Below are 7,569 nucleotides of genomic sequence, written 5' to 3' on the forward strand. Positions count from 1 at the left end.
ACATTTAAGGTTAATATTGTTATGTGTGAACTTGATGCTGCCATTATGATATTAACTGGTTATTTTGCTCATTAGTTGATGCAGTTTCTTCCTAGCCTCGATGGTCTTTACATTTTGGCATGTTTTTGCAATGGCTGGTACTGGTTGTTCCTTTCCATGTTTAGGGCTTCCTTCAGAGTCTCTTGTAAGGCAGGCCTGGTGGTGACAAAATCTCTAAGCATTTGCTTATCTGTAAAGGATTTTATTTCTCCTTCACTTATGAAACTTAGTTTGGCTGGATATGAAATTCTGGGTTTAAAATTCTTTTCTTTAAGAACGTTGAATATTGGCGCCCACTCTCTTCTGGCTTGTAGAGTTTCTGCCGAGAGATCTGCTGTTAGCCTGATGGGCTTCCCTTTGTGGGTAACCTGACCTTTCTCTCTGGCTGCCCTTAAGATTTTTTCCTTCATTTCAACTTTGGTGAATCTGGCAATTATGTGTCTTGGAGTTGCTCTTCTCGAGGAGCATCTTTGTGACATTCTCTGTATTTCCTGAATTTGAATGTTGGCCTGCCCTACTAGGTTGGGGAAGTTCTCCTGGATGATATCCTGAAGAGTGTTTTCCAACTTGGTTCCATTTTCCCCCTCAATTTCAGGCACCCCAATCAGACATAGATTTGCTCTTTTTACATAATTCCATACTTCTTGCAGGCTTTGTTCATTTCTTTTTCTTCTTTTTTCTTTTGGTTTCTCTTCTCGCTTCATTTCATTCATTTGATCCTCAATCGCTGATACTCTTTCTTCCAGTTGATCGAGTCGGTTACTGAAGCTTGTGCATTTGTCACATATTTCTCGTGTCATGGTTTTCATCTCTGTCATTTCGTTTATGACCTTCTCTGCATTGATTATTCTAGCTATCAATTCTTCCACTCTTTTTTCAAGATTTTTAGTTTCTTTGCGCTGGGTACGTAATTCCTCCTTTAGCTGTGAGAAATTTGATGGACTGAAGCCTTCTTCTCTCATCTCGTCAAAGTCATTCTCCGTCCAGCTTTGATCCGTTGCTGGTGATGAGCTGCGCTCCTTTGCAGGGGGAGATGCGCTCTTATTTTTTGAATTTCCAGTTTTCTGCCCTGCTTTTTCCCCATCTTTGTGGTTTTATCTGTCTCTGGTCTTTGATGATGGTGACGTACTGATGGGGTTTTGGTGTAGGTGTCCTTCCTGTTTGATAGTTTTCCTTCTAAAAGTCAGGACCCTCAGCTGTAGGTCTGTTGGAGATTGCTTGAGGTCCACTCCAGACCCTGTTTGCCTGGGTATCAGCAGCAGAGGCTGCAGAAGATAGAATATTGCTGAACAGCGAGTGTACCTGTCTGATTCTTACTTTGGAAGCTTCCTCTCAGGGGTGTACTCCACCCTGTGAGGTGTGGGGTGTCAGACTGCCCCTGGTGGGGGATGTCTCCCAGTTAGGCTACTCAGGGGTCAGGGACCCACTTGAGCAGGCAGTCTGTCCCTTCTCAGATCTCAACCTCGGTGTTGGGAGATCCACTGCTCTCTTCAAAACTGTCAGACAGAGTTGTTTGCATCTGTAGAGGTTTCTGCTGCTTTTGTTGTTGTTGTTGTTGTTTATCTGTGCCCTGTCCCCAGAGGTGGAGTCTACAGAGACAGGCAGGCTTCCTTGAGCTGCTGTGAGCTCCACCCAGTTCCAGCTTCCCAGTGGCTTTGTTTACCTACTTAAGCCTCAGCAATGGCAGGCGCCCCTCCCCCAGCCTCGCTGCTGCCTTGCGGTTAGATGGCAGACTGCTGTGCTAGCAATGAGGGAGGCTCCGTGGGCATGGGACCCTCCCGGCCAGGTGAGGGATATATTCTTCTGGTGTGCCCGTTTGCTTAAAGCGTGGTATTGGGGTGGGAGTTACCCGATTTTCCAGGTGTTGTGTGTCTCAGTTCCCCTGGCTAGGAAAAGGGATTCCCTTCCCCCTTGTGCTTCCCAGGTGAGGCGATGCCTCGCCCTGCTTCAGCTCTTGCTGGTCGGGTTGCAGCAGCTGAGCAGCACCGATTGTCCGGCACTCCCTAGTGAGATGACCCCAGTACCTCAGTTGAAAATGCAGAAATCACCGGTCTTCTGTGTCGCTCGCGTTGGGAGTTGGAGACTGGAGCTGTTCCTATTCGGCCGTCTTGCTCCGCCCCTCCCTGTGGTTTTTCTTACATCCACACATATGTGCAGCCATCACCACGGTCAACTATAGAACATCTTCATCAACCCAGAAAAACTTTGTACCCTTAGCTATTCCCTCTCTATATGTAGACTTTTGTGACTGGCTTCTTCCGGAATGCTAGTTGTGAATAATGCAGGAAATTGATGTTACTAAATGAGTAAGATTTGGGCTATCTTGTGCACTAACAAATCTCTTTTTAAAATTATTATTTTATTTTATTTTACCTTGTGTAGGGACAAAGTCTCACTATGTTGCCCTGGCTGATCTCAAACTCCTGGCCTCAAGTGATCCTCTCACCTTTGGCCTTCCCAGGTGTTGGGATTACATGATTGAACCACCATGCATGGCTAACAAAGTCTCTTAAAAAAGAAAAATAATTGTCCTAATCTTAACCTGTAATATTAATACAAAACATAATCTGTCTATTGTTATTTTAATAACTTGTATTTCTATATACCATATGACTATGTAAAACTGAAAGTTCTTATAAAATACCATTTATAATTATTCCAGAGAAAACGAAATACTTACATATATATCTAACAAAACATGGCCACATCTGTATACTGAAAATTATAAAATGCTGATGAAAAAAGAAAAATCAAAGATAACCTAAATAAATATTTTAAAAATACGTTTTCTAGTACTGTAAGAGAATTTATTAACATTTTGTTTTTAAAAATATACTTTTTCTAATGATAGCAATTATTATCTCCCTTGTATTAGGCCATAATGAAACAGAAAATGGAAGTTATAAAATCAGAGATTGTACATAATTCACTTTCTATAGGTTTCCATAGTCTTTGAAAATTAAGATTCTTATTAAGTCACATGTGTACTTTAAAGACAATACGTTCAAATTACATATAAGAATGATACTGCTGTATAGCCTCATAGGTTTTTATCTGAACCACTCAAGGGCCAGGCACAGATCTCTGTTAAATTTGATAGTCAGCATTTTCATTTTTGGATTCATCACTCTCTATGTGTGATCTTTTTATTCACAGATGATGCTTCTGACTGGTTGTCAGTAGCGCATGTGCTCTAAGTTATTTTTATGACCCGTCAACCAGATAGTAATTGAAATCCTGCTGTGTGACCTGTTCTGGGTGACATGGGAGCAGATCAAAGATGTGGAGGATATGCATTCTGCCCTCTGAAATCTCACAGTGTACTTCGGCAGACAGGTTATTGCAAGATACTACAGAATATCAAAGTGCATTGTGCAGACACTTAGAGGAGAGTTCAGATTTTAAAAGACAGCAACCATGATCCACCCACAGTAAACACACAGTAAGTTAGGAAAGAGAGATTCTTATTCCTTCCTTAGAGATGGCATTACCCTCTTTTTTTTCCCTCATAGCTCCAAGTGTGCATTTAAATATTTATTTGCTCTTACTTACTTACATTCTCGTCTGTCTCCCCACAAGAATGTAAGTTCCATGAGATTTCAGGTTCAATATGAAAAGTGGACCTTCTAAACAAATGAAATACTTACTTTATAAATGACACCCAAAATGGAGGCTCTGTGTGCTTCAGAGAGCAGAGAGGACTTCCCTGGGGCGGTAACATTTGCTCTGTGCCAGGAGACAATGCAAAGGATACATTTATAGAAGTGGAGCTGCTGCTGGGTCTAAGGGAAGGCATGTTTCACATTTTGTTAGATCCTTTCAAGTTGCTACATTGTAGAGCAATGTCTAACTTGTCTTCCTGCCTTTCCACATTTATTGAGCGCCTATTCTGTGCCAGAGACACTATTCTAGAATTTGCAGAATGAGCTGGGGTTTATTTGGCAGGGACAGGTGTGAAGAGGGATGATATTCCAGGCACAGGGAGCACCAGGAGCACAGGCATGGAGAGCTGGAATGACATGCAAGCAATTGTGTATTTTGGTGAGAAATGGCCAGACATAAAGAGGTAAAGGAATTTAGGGCCAGGTCCAGAATTAGGTGAGCTGAAGAGAGGGCAGATCTCTCAATGGAAGTAATACACATCAAATTTTGGAATGGCAAGACAAGAGAATCTAAGTTAAAGATGAGTAGGGACATGAATCAATTTCCATGGATTATCTCCTGCCTACCCTCTCTTACTTCTTTCCTGTGTGTCTAACTTGTCTTTCTGCCTTTCCACATTTATTGAGCACCTATTCTGTGCCAGACACTGTTCTAGGTGCTGAGGAGAACAAGGCAAAGTCCTGCTGTCATAGAGCTTGCATTCTTGTGGAGGAGACATACAATAAACAAAGAAAGTAGGAGAGGAATGAAGGAGGGAAGAAAGGAAAAAAGGAAGTCTAGAGGGTAATACAGGCATACCTTGAAGAGATGATGGGTTCTGTTCCAGATCACCAAAAAAAATGAATATCACAATAAAGTGAGTCACATGAATTTTTTGGTTTGCCAGTGCATATAAAAGTTATGTGCATATAAAAGTTATACTGTATTGTAGTCTATTAAGTGTGCAATAGCGTTATGACTAAAAAAAAATCCTTAATTTAAAAAATATATTCTTGCTAAAAAATACTAACAGATGAGCACACGTTGTTGGAGAAATGGTGCCTGTAGACTTGCTCAATACAGGGTTGGTACAAACCTTCAATTTGCAAAAAACACAGTTAACTGCAAAATGCATGAAAGCAAAGCGCAATAAAACGAGGTGTGTCTGTAAGTGCTATGATAGAAATAACTAAGTCGAGGAGAGTTTGGTGTGAGAGTTATATAATTGATGGCTGTGGTGGAGGGAACAGGCAACCTGGAGAGCAGATGCTGTACCCTCACCTCCTGCTGAAGTCCTGCCCTGCCCCATTTGCAGCAGCTGTCACTGATCACACAGGCTGATGGGATTTCTCTCCTCTCTGAACTCAGCTCACTCTGATTTTGTGGCACCTCTCTCCTTCTGGCTTCTGTTTTTGTTTTTAATCTTCCATGTTCAACTGCAAGTTCCTTGATATGGTTAGGCTTTGTGTCCCCACCCAAATTTCATCTTGATTTATAAACCCCATAATCCCCGTGTGTCAAGGGAGAGACCAGGTGGAGGTAATTGGATCATGGGGGTAGTTTCCCCCATGCTGTTCTCATGATAGTGAGTGAGATCTCACAAGATCCGGTGGTTTTATAAGTGTTTGGTAGTTCGTCCTGCATTCATTCTCCTTCCTGCTGCCTTGTGAAGAAAGTGCCTTGCTTCCCCTTCGCCTTCCACCATGATTGTAAGTTTTCTAAGGCCTCCTCAGTCATGCTGAACTGTGAGTCAATGAAACCTCTTTCCTTTATATATTATCCAATCTTGGGCAGTTCTTTATAGCACTGTGAAAATGGACTAATACCCTCCTTGAGGACAAGGGCTGAGTTTTTTCATGTTTAGATCCCACCCTGGAGCACAGTCCCTTGAAGCACATAACCCTTATTTTTAAAATGAATACTAGTGTTGAAAACTTAGCTAGTTACATTTTCTGTTTTTCTTTTCCCTTGTGTCTCAAAACATTTGCATGAAACATAGTCTCTGCTGCTGAGGAATCCTTTTGCTCCTGCTGAGTAGTTCCTGCCTGCATCTTTAATCCTATGGAGGTGACAGCCTTTGTTCCATTCAGGGTAAGATGAAGGGCCTCTAGTATCGTGCTCCTGACCTCATAATGAGAATTACCAGCAGGACTGGATGGATTCCTAAGGAATGTGAGCCTGCTCTCTTGTAAATGTTTTTAATAATAAATGATAAGAAAGGCAAAAGCACAATGTCTTTATTTCTTTATTATGGAAAGTCCTTGTAGATGTTCAGTGCCCAAATTTAAACTAAAAAAGAAAAGCATCATTTTGGGCCTTTGGTTTCATATCATGAAGTAATTTGTTTGGAGTGAGCTAATGCTTCCTTTGGGATCAGAGGAGTTTCTGGAAATTATGAATGCACCTTGTTTTTTGGCTTAATTGCAGAAAGTTTTGATAAGGGTGATTGTATTAGCAAGAGCTTTCCAGAGACATAGAAATAACAGGCAGTATAACTCTGTCTCTATCTCTAATCTTGTCTCTATTATCTTCATCTCCATCTCTTGATCTGTCCCTCTATTATGAGGAATTGGCTCATGTGGTTATGGAGGTGGAGAAGTTCAAAGATCTACAGCTTGCAAGCTGGAAACCCAGGATAACCTGGGTTCCAGTTTGAGTCTGAAGGCCTGAGAACCAGTAGAGTCAATGGTGTAAGTTCTAGTCTGAGTCTGAGTCTGAAGTCAGGAGAAGACAAATATCCCTGCTGGGAGACAGGAATAGAGACAAAAATTCTCTCTTCCTTCAACTTTGTTCCATTCAGGCCTCCAACAAACTGGGTAAGGCCCATCCACACTGGGGAAGGCAATCTGCTTTACTCAGTCTACCAGTTTAAATGTCAATCTCATCTAGAAACACCCTCACAGACACATCCAGAATAATGACAAACCAAATATCTGGGCACCCTCTGGCCTAGTCAAGTCGACACATTAAAATTAGCCATCACAATGATGTTAGGTTGTGACCGGTGGGTTTAAGTGGGAAATGGATTATGATTAGAAATGTGAGTTAGCTTTGTCCTGAAAACCTTCAGAAAATCATAACTTTAGGTCCTTGTAGGAGAAGTCACCTTTTGATAGGTGGCAGGAACATGGCAGGAAAAGCTCTTTAGTATCAGATTCTAAAAATATGGACTGTTAGCACCAGAAGGAGAATTAGTGAGCCAGCCTCTTCGTCATATACTGATAGAAGTGAGAGCCAGAGCCGTGAAGGACTTACAGTCAGGCAGTGATTCCGACATGTTTACAACCTAGGTCTTTTGATTTGTTTACATTCCTCTATATTGTTGAAATGTGATAAGTGAAGGAGCTTGGTGACTGTAAAATATTACACATATATGAACTACTATCATCCCATCATGTCATTGTGCTGTCTCTTATCCTAACTTATTATTAGTGTGACATTGACCTAGTCATTTGATCTCCCTGAGCTTTAGCTTACTTACTCTTCCATAGCTCATTTTCAAGATAATAGAGATAGTGGTTGAAAGAACCTTAGAATTCACCAAAATCCTCTTGTCCTTTGCTTCCATTGACTCTCCTTTTGTCTCACCTCTTGCCTCTTTCTGCCCATCCTATTTCCTGACTTACTGGCTGAACTGAAAGCACAATTCCCCAAATACCCCAGGTTCTTTTTTTTTTTTTTTTTTTTGTCTCAGATGATCTGCACATGATGTGCCCTCTGCTGTCTTTACCCTGATAAATCCTATTATTTTTAAGGCTCAATTTGAGCATCAACTTCTGAAGATTTTCTTGGATGCCATCTTATAAGCTTCCCCAGCACCCAATGCCTCCTGCTATCACAGTGTTTATTGCACTGTATTGTAGCTGTCTTCTTAGATCTCTCTTTTTC

Source organism: Rhinopithecus roxellana, chromosome 9, assembly GCF_007565055.1.
Source record: "Rhinopithecus roxellana isolate Shanxi Qingling chromosome 9, ASM756505v1, whole genome shotgun sequence".
Lineage (NCBI taxonomy): Eukaryota > Metazoa > Chordata > Mammalia > Primates > Cercopithecidae > Rhinopithecus > Rhinopithecus roxellana.